General features: G+C 41.0%; 1 pseudogene; it reads right to left on the reverse strand.

The window, feature by feature from the left end:
* Positions 1 to 316: 316 nt before the first annotated feature.
* The window catches only part of LOC148112889 (uncharacterized), a 36,556-nt pseudogene continuing 24,411 nt past the window's right edge, over positions 317 to 12,461 (reverse strand).

The following is a 12,461-nucleotide window of genomic DNA, read 5'->3' on the forward strand; positions in this document are numbered from 1 at the left end:
GCAGCGACGCTCCAACGAGCCGCTGTCTCCCCATACCCCTCCCCGCTCCGGCCGCCGCTGGGGGGGGTGCCGCTGGGGGGGACGCCAAGGCAACCCGGCGCCACCCCGACCTTGCTCCAGCCTCCCGTTCACCACCGCCATAGCCTCGCGGCGTTTTTCGGCTCCAGCCGCCCACACCGATCGTCCAGGGGAGCTCAAAAGCTCGCAACAGGCCGCCCGCACATTCCTCATGCTGGACCGGGGCCAACAGCTGATATTCGGCCCCCCGAGAGTCCTCAGCAGGCCCTACTTCTCCCCCGAGGCATCGGAGCTTCACCTACGAGCCACCATCTTCGCGCATGTTCAGAAGCAATATTCTTCTTCTATCCCATTGATACCAAAAAGGTTCTACTAAGAGTTTCTCTATATTGGAAGAGCTGTATAATATTCAGTTTGACGAAGTTTCTGTCAAGTAGATTTGCTTCCTGTGGAAGGAAAGCTTTGTTCTTGCAATGGTTAAGTTATGTGGTCCTATTCTCTATCTCTGATGCTTTGGTGATCCATGTTGAAAGAAATTATGGTAATTATAGGCCAGACGTTCTGATATGCAGCAGTCAGCAAAATCTTTTCTGCAAAATTCAACCCTACGTCTTTACTGAAGGAACATATCAACTTTTCTTTTCTTTTTTAATATTTTTATTATTAAAATATAGACAAAAATACAAAGACAATACAAAACAAACAAAACTCCCACCACCCACACAACATTCTACATATATGCTTTTTGTCATCAACAGTGTGTGTGTGTGTGTGTATATTTATTTGTTTTATTTTATTTTTGAATTTGTATACCGCCCTTCTCCCTGAGGACTCAGGGCGGTGAACAGCCAAATAAAAACATCAAATACAAATATTAAAATACAGTTAAAAATATATATATAAATTTGGCCCCATTAATTAAAACAATAAACAAAACAATTAAAAACACTTAAAAAGAATTAGGCCAGCCCGGCTTGTTGGAAAAGGAAGGTTTTAAGGGCACGGCGGAAGGCACTGAGGTCATGGATTCTCCTTATCTCTGGGGGCAACTGATTCCAGAGGGTGGGAGCCCCCACAGAGAAGGCCCTCCCCCTGGGGGTCACCAGCCTGCATTGTTTGGCTGATGGCACTCCGAGGAGGCCCTCTCTGTGGGAGCACACGGGTCGATGGGAGGTCGTCGGTGGCAGCAGGCCACATATATGATATTTTTGTAGTCAGTTTTTTTTTTTCTTCTATGTAGATAAAGTTGTTAAATGGCCATAGTGGGATGATATCTCCAATCATCACTTTCAGGCCTGTCAGACATTTTGTGTTGTTTATTCTGAGACTTATGGGAGACTGGGATAGCACTATTTCGGTCTTTTTGGACCTCATCCGCCAGCCACACCCATATTTTATGACTCCTTCCTGTAAAGGTCAAATATTTATTCTTTTTAATTCATAGGCTCAAATGTATGATATTTTTGTAGTCAGTTTTTTTTTCCTTCTATGTAGATAAAATTGTTAAATGGCCATAGTGGGATGATATCTCCAATCATCACTTTCAGGCCTGTCAGACATTTTGTGTTGTTTATTCTGAGACTTATGGGAGACTGGGATAGCACTATTTCGGTCTTTTATACTAGTATATATAGTATATTTCTTTACATATTAATGAGAAAGTAATATTAAGTTCTTAATTCAACTTAAGACTTAGGATATATTTACATCCTCTCCTTATTACTGATAATCTTTCACCCTAGTTATTGTCTATGGTTATGTTTATTTTCCTTTCCAGCCATTGGTACCATTGGTGCCACACACGGTAATAGTCACTTTCTTCCTTGTCCTGGAGTTCCAGTGTCAATCTGTCCATCTCGGCACATTCTGTTATCTTTGAGATAATTTTATCTTTGGTTGGGAGTTGGTCTAACTTCCAATTTTGAGCAAACAGTAGTCTTGCTGCTGTGAGGATATGTATAATAAGGTATTTTGTCTCTTTGGTGTATTGTGCTGTTGTCATGCCAAATAAAAAAAAATTCTGGGCTGTCTTCTACTTGTAGATTCGTTATTTCTTCAATAATTTTTTTAATGTCTTGCCAATATTGTTGGGCTTTTTTACATTTCCACCAAGCATAAAAATACGTCCCTTTTTTGGTTTTACACTTCCAACAAGATGAGGGGGCGTTTGGATAAATTTTAGCTAATCGAGCCGTTGGTAGGTGCCATCTATAAAACATTTTGATGAGATTCTCTTTATACGTTGTGGCCCTTGTCATTTTAATATTTTGTTTCCATAATTTCTCCCAATTTGCCAATTGAATGTTGTGACCTATATCCCTGGCCCATGTTATCGTGTTTTCTTTAACTGTTTCTTCTAATAATTTGTATCTAAGAAGGTAATTGTATGTTTTGGTTATCATCTTTTGTTCCGCGCCTTGTAAGATCTTGTCCAGTTCGTTTAAGTTGTTCGAGATTCCAAAGTGTTTTTTGTCTGCTGTATACCTTGAGTGCATTTGAGTATAGGGCCACCAGTCAATATTTATGCCACCGTTTTGGAGTTGATGTCTTGAGATAAATTCATCTTCCTGGTTTAATAGATCTTGATACCGCATCATCTTTCCTATCTCGAGGGTATTTGGGTGTAACAATGCCTCCATCGGGGACCACCATTTTGGAATTCTGGTATAATGATTTTTTTGATTTCCTGCCAAATCTTAAATAGTGAAGCCCTAATTATATGTCGTTGGAAATACATATGTCGTTTGTCCGGTCTGTCCCATAGGAAAGCATGCCATCCTCGCATTAGATCGAAGCCTTCTAAATATAGAATTCTTTTATCGTCCAATTTCATCCATTCTTTGATCCAGGTCAGCCCTGCAGTCTTGTAATAGAGTTCCCAATCTGGTACTGCCAGGCCTCCTTTATCTCGTGAGTCTTGTAAAGCTTTGATCTTGATTCTAGCCTTCTTTCCCTGCCATAAATACGTTGTTATTGATTTGTTAAGGTTCTTGAAAAAGTCTCTTCCTGGCTGTATTGGTATTACCTGATATAGGTATAATACTCTTGGCAGTATGTTCATTTTTATTGAGGCGATTCTATCCATCAGTGACAGTTGCAGTCTATTCCAAATTTCCAAATCTTTTTTAATTTCTTTTAATAATTTAGTATAATTGTCTTCTTTGATCGTAATAGCTTTTGCCATCAACCAGATACCTAAATATTTTATCTTCTTTACTATTTGAATTCCTAATTCTTCTTCTAATTTCAACCTCTGTGTCAGAGTCATATTTTTCGTCAGTACTTTCGTTTTTTGTTTGTTTATTTTGAGGCCCGCAACATCTCTGTATTCCTCTATCATTGCCATCAGCCTGGGTCCGGATAGTCTTGGGTTTTCCAGAATAAAAATTACATCATCTGTGAAGGCGAGCAGTTTGTACTCTTCTGTTCTGTCCCCGTATCACGCACACACCCAACCAGCCAGCCGAGGGTTAAATAAACTCTTCAAACACACAACGTCAGTGATAAGGAACTTGGCAGCAACTCCGTGGCTGCCTGCCAAGAGTTTTTACTCCGATAACACAGACAAAAATACACACAGTTTGAATTAAATCCACGGCAAATAGATGTTGTGTCTGAAGGTGCAAAGTGCTTCGCCAGAGATTAGCTTTGTCCGCCACAGAGTCGGAATGGCCACCACATTCCCTTTTATAGCCTGTGGGGTGTGGTCCAGTGACTCAGCTAATCTCTGGCACGCCTTCCCCTCTGTGCGCACGTTTCTCCCTGCGCCTCTGGCAAGGGTCCAGCCAGCACTTATTTTCCTTGTCGCTGTCCACCTGTGGCTGCGGGGACGTGCTTGGCTCTGAGCCTATCGTTTGGCCTTCAGTGTCCTCCGGAGGCATTGCCAGAGAGGAGGGTCCTGGAGAGGGAGGTCTGGCCGTCTCCTCTCCTTCATGTTCGGAGCCTTCTTCCTCCGATAAGATAGGCTCGGAGGACGGAGCCACATCATCTTCTCCCCGGATCTTAAGACCTTTGATATCTTCCTCCTTCCAGTGCTATTATAAATAGTAAGGGTGACATAGGACATCCTTGTCGTACTCCTTTCTGGATATCAAAAATTTGTGTCATATCGCCGTTTATTGAGATTTTTGCTGTTTGGTGGGAGTAAATTTTTTTTTATCAATTTAAGAAATTTCTCTCCACAATTCATCGACTCCAGTTGTATTATAAGAAAGGACCAATTTAAGTTATCGAAGGCCTTCTGGGCATCAAGTGAGATTAGGGCTACTGCTTTATCTATCTTCTGATCATAATATTCCAAAATATTTATAATCGTTCTCAAATTGTTTTTGATCTGTCTCCTGGGTATGAAGCCATTTTGATCTGGATGTATATATTTATGAATTATTGCTTTGAGTCTCTCTGCTAGAATTGACATAGTTTATAATCCACATTGAGTAATGAAATTGGTCTATAGTTTCTAACTTGGTTCAGGTCTGTGCCTTCTTTGTGTATTAATGTAATGATGGTTTCTGTCCAGGATTTTGGAATTTCAGCTGTCAGTAATGCTGCATTAAACACTTGTAACAATGTTTCGTCTATTGATTGTTGGCAGATTTTGTAGAATTCAGTAGGAATTCCATCTAGTCCTGGGGTTTTATTGTTCTTTTATTTTTTGCGAGTTTCAATCAATTCGAACATTGTTATGGGCCAGTTCAAGATCTCTCTGTGTTCTTCTTCAAAATGTGTGATATTGGTTTTATGAAGGTATTTTCTAATTTGATCTTCCGGGACATCTTCCTGTCGGTAGTGTTTTTGAAAGAATGTTTTAACTATATTTTTCTTCTCTAAATGCATATGGTATAAAGTTCCTGATTCGTCCTGGAGTTGGAACATATCAACTTTTCAATAAATTGCTCAATCTTAGCCATAGATAGTGACTTTAGGAAGTACTGAGATCTTATTTAGTTATTCCAATGAATAACTTTATGTCATTCACTCTCTCCTAGGAGCATTTATTTATTTGTTTTAAAATATCATAATCTGCTACTACAGCATATTCTCTACAGCTGAAGCTTTTTGAATACAGAATATGAACATTTGGGATGCTTTCTTAAGCTTTTGTATCTTAGCTCCAGCTCAAATTATGTGTTTCAGTTTAAGCAAATAACAAGCTGTTTCAGGCACATTTTGCACATCCTACTACAAGTATTTATTGTATAATAATAATCCTTGAATAAGGTCAAAACTTGGCATATCAACAGCCTCATTAGTTTAATGTTGCCCAGATTAGGTGAGGTTACAAGATCTGTTTTTGTGGCTCTTGAACTAATGTCAAAAACTCTTTTCAAGTTATTGGTGTGGATTTCTGAAAAGTGATCTGTCCCTGGCAATATGCTGGTCAGACAGAAAGGCTGAGAAAGCAAATGAAGAGTTGGTAAAGAAAAAGAAGGAACACAGTCCTAGATGTTATCTGGGCTGCAATAATCTCAAAAAGTAGTTTGTCCCAGTGACTTGCCTTTTATGCATTTTTTGTGTAAATATGAAATGTCCCATTACACTGATGGTTAACCTTTTTGGTGCAGGGAATTCATGCATGTGTGCCCGAACCCCCCAAATGCAATGCAAGTGCCCCCGCACTCCCCTGTGCATGCGCCTCACCCGTTTTGGCTTCCAGGTTGGTGCAGGTTTTCCAGGCTGAAAATGGGGCATGGGGGGGCTCATGCGGCCCCCCATACCCCATTTTGGCTTCCAGGTTGGTGCAGGCTTTCCAGGCCTAAAACAGAGTGCTGGGGGGGGACTGTTTTGGGCCTGGAAAGCCTCCTGCACCAACCTGCATCCCTGCACATACGCCACACCCCCGCGCATGCACCATGCCCCCCATGCATGCGTGGCAGAGACCCAAAGACCAGCTGGACAGCAGGAGGCACACATGCATGCGGGGTGGACCTGGGCTGGGGCGAAGGCTGGCATGCCCGCAGAGAGGGCTCTGCGTTCCACTTGTGGCATGCGTGCCATAGGTTCGCCATCATGGTCCTATTATGTCATTTGAAAGCAATGCTTTTAATTTCATTGATGGAAAGAAGGAAACAATAGATTTTTGTTTTTTTAATCAAGTGAAATTGAACATAATTTTGTCAGTTTTTCCTTTTATCCTAGTGACCGGGGTGGGGGGGGGGCTGTGATCCCTTTCTTATAAAAAATAGGGAATCCACCAGTCAGGAGCCATGGTAAATATGGTCCAGAGAGAACCATCACAATAGCCAAAACAGAGAAAAGGACTGAAATTATAGAAAGGAATTCCTTAATTCACTTCCAGCTGGTTTATTCATCAGAGGCAAACACTTTAAGACCATAGTGCAGAAAAGCCCTTAAGACTCTGGTAAATCCTCCAAGGAAATGATTGTGGGGGAAGATTTTTCATTCACCCCAATTTAGCATCAGGAGTCAGTTGATAAAAAGCATTGACTCTGTACTTCCATATCTGTCCTTTTTGAAGAATCTGTTGCAGATATTTTTTTTTATCCAAGCATGGTTGCTTCAAGTTTCAGAGATCATGTGAGGAATATGAAATAAATACTGAGAGATGAAGTGAGTTTAAAAGTTTGAATATTTCATATTTTAAATATTAGAGTTCTATCCTCCTATGTCTGAGGAAGGCAGAACGACCACTATTATATCTGGGAATCAGCATCTAGGTTCATTTGTCCCTTCTTTTATATTTACTGTCTTTTAAGGATATACTGTTCTATAGGACTATCCGATCTGTACTCAAAAATTACTAGCAGACAGTAGGAAAGAATTAAAGAGTTTTTTGGTATCTCTTTGTTGCTATTTAATGGTCTTCTGAATGCTTACAGATTTGATAACCTAGATTTCTGTGCATCCTAAAGGCAGAACTAAGATTCATGTAACTAACTAGCAACCAGGGCCAAGATTATTAAGTGCTGGAACAAAATTAATATGGGCTCCTTCACAAGCTGTTTCATATTGCTCAAGTATTCTTGCTTGTGCACCTTTATATTTTCCTGCCATGTTGGCTGCATTGTCATAGCTCTGTGCATGACAATCCAATAGTTGCATATCGTGTTCTTTCAATGTTTCTACGATCATCTGTACTATGTCACATCCTGTTTTATGGCTTGTGTCAACAAACCGTAAAAATCTTTCTACAATTTCACACTGGTTTTCATACGGTATTACATAATGCAAAAGAAATGTTTGTTCAACATGGGATGAATCTGGCGTGGAATCAACAATAACAGCAAAGTTTTGCAATTTTCCTCCAACATATGTTGCTTTATAAGTGAGGAACATTCAGCAATTAACTTGTTATGGGAATTGGCATTGAGATAATGTACTTGAAGTAGTTCTCCCTTTTCTTGTGACTCTAACTTTCAACACATGTTCTTTAGAATTGGAGCCCAATGAGACAACTACTCTATGACTCCAAAAAAATTTCCATTGTCTTTTTCACCAATGCGGCTGGGAACTGAAACACAAAGCAAGCCCCATTCACCAAGGAATAGTACATCAATGATTTATTTCATGATGTTGTACCACTTGACAGATTCCGTTTCAATTGATGCCTCAAATAGACTGCCAATGCCCTTTCCAGATGACAGCCGTCTTTCTAGTTCTCGCCAAGCCAGGTAGCACTGCCTATGACTATTGCTTCTCTCATGTTCTGGGATGCGAATACATAATTTTCACTATTTTTTAGCTGCTGACCATCCTTTTGTTGATGCAACCATAGAGTTAGATGCTGAGCTACTGCTGCAACAAATCTTGTTCCAAAACAGTCGACAAGGAAACCAAAATAATGCTTGTTTGACTTCACTCCAAACAAGCCAATCTTGGTCATGTTTTTCACCATTTAAACTTTGAAATGTTAGAATACTCTTGGGGAAAACCTGGTTATCTATATCTTTTGGAAATGTTTTAGGAAAGCCAGTATGACCTTTAATAACATAGTTTTCTATATCCAAATGAGAAGGCACATCTGTTATAAGATGTCTAATATCAATTCCAGTATTTGACCTACTCTTCTCTTCACTATGTCTGCTATGCCCAGATTCTGTAGACAGAATCCTAACCCTAACCCTAACCACTAACATTCAATTGTTTCTTTAAATCTTTAAATTGAGAATTTACTTGATCTGATGTTTCTTGAAAATCCAAACTGGCACCTCATGAGATTCTGACCTTTGTTTCAGTTCTGCACTTGTCTCACATTGTTCTGAATTTAAAGTTTCATTTTGGTTAGTTTTGCTTGTTTTGCATTTAACGCCAAATTGAAAAAGCATGTCACCCTTTTTTATTAATTTCATGACGTTTGTTTTTCTTGTATTTTTGAGCTCCAGATTTTTGAGATGACATTTCATAACCATTCATAAATTGAAATGAAATATAAAATATATTCATAAACAAAACTAAACTTGCAAACCTAAATAAATAAGTAATGAAATTAAAATTCAATAAATTACATAAATATCTTCACTGAGTTTCCGATTAATAAAGGTTATGTCAAACAAGGCTGCAAGGTGGTTTTGCTATACACACAAAGTATAGAGTATGAAGTATATACCCAATATTGGTTTTCTTTTTAAAAATTTGGTTACCGGCTACACCCTCCTCTCCTCAGGCCTGCTAGCAACTGTTCCAAAGTTGCCTTGAAAAAGAAGCCTTTCCTGGAAAATCATATTGCGCAATAGTGTCAGACCATTAACACATTTAGATAAATTGAAATGGAGTCTCAAAATGGAGAGGGGAACTTGGAAAGGGATTGTCCACTCTTTGCGTAAGTTTTGTTAGGAGACTGGTATTGTGTAGTCCCGACATTTAACAATAGATGGTAGTATAACTCTATCGATTTTGCTTTACTTTTGCTGTAGTCAAAGAATCCCCTTGATCTGAAATCAGTTTTAAAAGGCAGTTTGTTCCCCTGTCTTTCAAACTGTCTCAGTTAACAATATGGGAGTCAGCGGGAAGGAGAAAAAGTCTGTGTGGTGATGGTGGGAGAGATAATCCCATTAGAGGAGCATGTTTGTTTTTCTCTTTTCCTTTACAAACAAATGAAAACTGGCAATCTGATCTCCACCCAGTGTTGCCAGGCACAAGGAAAAGAAATATATTAATTAAAAGTGGGTTGTTTGAAGTACAACATATAGTGCAACTCTGTTGGGAGGTGAAATCTGGATCCTACAAGAGAAACAAATAAAATAGCTTGGTTTTGGAAAGAAAATGGTTTCCAAATGTCAGCTTTCAAGAGTTTTAAAGAAAATGACAATACTAATAATAGAAAGCACAGGAAAATGTTTTGTCTCGAAAAGATTCTTGAAAATATAAGCACAATCTAAGCCAGCTCACAACATCTGAATCTGGAATTAAGCTTCCACTGATTTCCAGCAAACTTGACCCCAAAGCAAAAGTTCTTAGGCGCGAGAGCCTAACCCTCCCAGATGAATGGCGAAAATCAGAGACGTCAGAATCTACCCCGGGAAGCAAAGCCTAAATCCCGATTTAAATGACTCCAAAGACCCAAGCTCTTGAAAGTCTTGTGCAACGGGAGCGTCTTCTTTTGGCATGGGAAAAGGGAGGATAGGAACCTTCCCGGGTTTCTTTGCACTAGATACGCGGAGTCCTAAAGCAGAAAACTTCTACCAATTTTGCCGGAGTCAAGGTTTTACTTTTGCTTCGTCCGCGGCTTAATTCTGATAAAAGATAAGGGGCGACCCCCTTAAGGCTGTGCATTTGAAGAGGTACGTTCGGAAAACAACTTCTTGCAGGATACCTTAATTCGGTCCCGGGCGTCCTCTCGCCGAAGCGCCTCAGGAAGGCAGTGCCTGAGCCAAAGCCTACAGGTTGCGCGTGGCGAACGAGCTTTCCCGCACTGGGAGTTGAAATTTCGTTTGACGCGTTATTGGAGTTGTCTGGAGGTCCTTTACACCGGGCCACAACTGGGCTACCTATCCGTTTATCTAAGCAATGCCTGGAGCCCAAGCTGAGGCAGAGAAACCTGGTTCCTATACTTCGAGGCAGATCTACGGAACAGCGGTCCGTTTCAAAACTAATGGCTCGGCGTAGGAAAAAGAAAAACCCTCGATAATTTCAGCTGACCCCAGTCTAACCTCTCTTTCTGCAAGCATTTACTCGGAAGTAAGGAGTTCTGCGTTCGCTTCCGAATTCTTTCCACTTTTTTTTAAGGAGGCGCGAGACCGTCGGTTAATTCTGAGTTGCTGAAGGTTAGGATCCTAACCCCCTACCTTTCTAAAACCCCTGAGATCCGTGGGACTTTCTTCTTAATAGATGTGTTCAGAATCTGGGCGAGAGCCACACCTCGGGAAGTCGGAGCCACTCTGGCAATCAAGGGGGCGGAGGAAAGACCAGGGGAGGTCCGCGAGGCCAGATATTTTTTCCTGTCCACCCACCAGTTTGCCTGTAGTCCGGATAATAGCCGAGTGCGCGCGCCGTCGGGCTGAACTTTCACCTCGCGAACTCGAGGAAGCCCTATTGGCTGAGAGTTAGGAATCTGAACAAAACACAATTCAGCTCCTAGCAAAACCTGGCGCCCACATTTCTGGTTTTTGGTCCCGTTCTCTCGCCCCTCCTGCCCTTTCCGATGCGGATGGAAAGCCACTCCGTCTAATCTGCCCGAAGATCTCCCAAAATAGCCCGAAAAGTATTCGAAGTAGAGGTGCGATTATACTTACGCTGATGGGAACTGGCTGTTTTCCAGAACGCGAGTGAAACAATTGTACAATCATCGCTCGCGTGCACACACCTCTCTCTCTTTGTATCTTTCCCAGTCTTTTTTTTTTTTTCCTACGCTTGCTATAGCAACCCATCATCTTTATGGAACTGTGATTTTCCGATCTTTTCCTAGTTTCCCGTTTTCGCTTTAACATATCATGAAATGAGAAAGTACAATACTATGCAGAAATTGCAAACACCGGTAGTACTGCAATTCTTTTGCCTCCTGTCCCAGACTTCCATTTTCCACTCGGTGCAGAAACAGTTACTGCTGGGGGACACCCCTAATTTGTGTAGCGCCAGTGAAAATACTTCGCACTGCTTTTCACGAGGCTCCTATTTCAGTCAGATCCACCGTTCTTTTAAAAGAACACCCTGACAACTCTTCCTACAAAGTAAGCTATACTTCAAAACACAACCGTCCAAATTCGACCTGCATTTTCCGCTTAGTCACCTAAGTCTGTTTTGCGTAGTTGTTGCAAATAGGATTGCAATAATTAAAGTTTATATATTTGAGATACAGATGTACTTTTATTACTTTAATGGGGTTCATCATGGTCGAATATACGTCGCCAGAAATTTTTTTATATTCCCCTAGCACTACAATGGCTCTAAAATTACCTAGCATGTATGTGTATTAGAAAGTTGCCCTGTATAAGACTTGGGGTCTGACCATCCTTTCCTTTGGCGTAGAGTCATAGACGGTTTCAGCGGGACACAAGATCCGTTTTTGCAAGAGGTAGACTTTGCCCTTACAATTTAGGGTTCTGATAGACGGATATGTGGATTGAAACTGGAGAAGGAAAAGTTCTTTCAAGAATAGCTTATGCCACTTTCCGACGTTAAGTAGTTTTTATCTTGCAGAGTTCTTAATTGCTCGTGTAACCTCTTAATAAAAAATATTCCGGTCACGCTGCCATGCGTTTAACATATCCTAACATTCTTTAAGATCTTGACAATACCATCAGACACGCAAAAGGCAAGGAATGGGTAGGTTGCTTTTATTGTCTACTTGCAACCGAATGTATTCCTCGGGCCTCAGCTAAAATTCCAATAACTAGCGGAAGGAAAGACCACTTGTCGAGTATACTGAAGCACACAAACGTTAAACGCCCTTTTCACCTATGCAGTTTAAGAGAAACGAGCGACGCCTGGTAGCACGAGCAAAACGTGACGGCCTTCCAATCACTGCCAGGGATCACCAGTTTTAAAACATACAGAGGGACCATAAGGTGCAGAAAGTTCCCGAACTTGTGCAGGATGCTTTTTTTCGTCATCTTCTTTGAAGACACCAAATATCAAACGTTCTCACCTGTCAGTTTATACACATTTGCAGAAGCAAACCCGACGAGATGCCCTGAGACTTATTTAGGAGAAAACCTGCGTGGAATTGTAAGGAATGCAATTCCGGTTTTGACAATGCCAGGATAAAAATACTAGGAGCTTTTGAGTACAAACACGGAGAATTGTGCTGCGCAAAAATGTTAGTGAGGAATCGCTGTCCGGTCACTTAAAACCGAGTCTCTCCGCATCAGCTCTTCAAAAGGGATGCAATGGGCCGGTTGATTGTGAGGGATTTACGTCATACTTTTTTAAGCGAGAGGCTGGGTCGCTCGCCTTAGCCCATTTGAGGGCCCCCAAGTGCCTTTCGCCTTTCTCGCGAAAATGGGATGCGTTGGAGGTCACAGTTAGGTTCTTCGGGTTTACTGCAA

The sequence above is a fragment of the Pantherophis guttatus genome, chromosome 7 (genome assembly GCF_059756535.1).
Source record: "Pantherophis guttatus breed Tessera chromosome 7, ASM5975653v1, whole genome shotgun sequence".
NCBI lineage: Eukaryota > Metazoa > Chordata > Lepidosauria > Squamata > Colubridae > Pantherophis > Pantherophis guttatus.